Genomic DNA, 1,241 nt, shown 5'->3' with positions numbered 1-1,241 from the left:
TATATATATATGTAACCCATTAATATAATTGCCAACGATGGCGGAAGTGGCTTTCGTTTCTTATTCAATCTTTAGTTCCTACAATGATTCATGCGAACTTAATAACGTCTTTTTGCTTAGAGAACACAAGCATAGGTGTATGTTTTTAAAAAAAATAATTCAATATATGTAAAAAGTTTTCAGTATCGATTTTAATTGTTCGTGAAATGATAATAATTAAATAATTTAACAAACTTTAATCATATTATGTCTTATAAGATAAATATATTGTCTATAAATTTCCTAAAGTTCTCAAAATCACGAAATTTTTGGTATCAAGTTTTTTATGTGGAATTGTCTGTAGAAAAATGAATAATTTGTTTATCGCTAAATTAATTAAATTCTCAATATTAATAGGATCGTAAAGTTACTGATTACATTACTAAATTAATCTTTCTCTATTTTTCTTTACTATTTTTTCTTAAATATGATTACAATTGAATCATATTTAAAATTTAACAATTCAAAATTGAGGTCAAACAATTGTAGTATGATTAACATGCTGCAATTACTTGGTAAGCAATGCCTTGAACAATTAGTTAATCAAGGCCACCTACACGGTGGAATCTCCCATATCACTTCAAATGCACACTGATTATATTTTTATATTTTTATAAAATATATAATATATAAAATATATAATATATTAGTCTCTCAACATATTTTTTTAAAGAATGTTATATTAGCTTTAATAATAGTTTTTTTTCGTGTATCAGCTAATTAGAGAGATCATAATTCATTTTAATCTACATTTATGTTATATTGTTTATAGCTTCACTTACAATTTGCGCAGAACACTGGCTTTCGGAACGATTCTTCGTCACGATCTACACGAATGTGAATGTTTCGCACTGACACTGGGTGGGAACGTTCTGACAGCAGCAATATTAAGGACAGCATTGAGGAGAGAGAAACTATGTGCTGGTCAGTACTGGTGGGGTTGTCGACGTAGCATCGAATAATGACGTGGAGAACGCATCCTGTGGCAAGCCAAAAGATGGCGAGTGAACCGTCGAATTGATGCCATATACGAGATCGATAAAATTACAATGAAAACAATATCTATGTGCATATAAAATATCAAAAACCCGTCGTACATACATTATTAGACTGTATATGTCACAGACTCATTACTGATTTATAAACGTATTAGCTATAATTTTAATTGACATGAATTAGAAATAATATCATGATAACTTATC

General features: G+C 28.8%; 1 protein-coding gene across 4 annotated transcripts in view; it reads right to left on the bottom strand.

Annotated features, from left to right (window-relative positions):
* LOC108694418 (annexin B9-like) overlaps positions 1–1,002 on the bottom strand; it is a 6,050-nt gene extending 5,048 nt beyond the window's left edge. For 2 of the 4 annotated variants that reach the window (XM_018203882.1, XM_018203883.1), the window contains exon 1: positions 822–1,000. The gene's annotated coding sequence lies outside the window, so the exon portion shown is untranslated. Of the gene's footprint in view, positions 1–821 lie in introns of all 4 variants that reach the window. The other 2 variants (XM_018203884.1, XM_018203881.1) reach the window with 2 other exon arrangements.
* Between the last annotated feature and the right edge of the window lie 239 nt (positions 1,003–1,241).

Source organism: Atta colombica, unplaced genomic scaffold, assembly GCF_001594045.1.
Source record: "Atta colombica isolate Treedump-2 unplaced genomic scaffold, Acol1.0 scaffold12, whole genome shotgun sequence".
NCBI lineage: Eukaryota > Metazoa > Arthropoda > Insecta > Hymenoptera > Formicidae > Atta > Atta colombica.
Note: the sequence above shows the minus strand (reverse complement) of the source record. Positions and strands in the feature narration are given on the sequence as shown.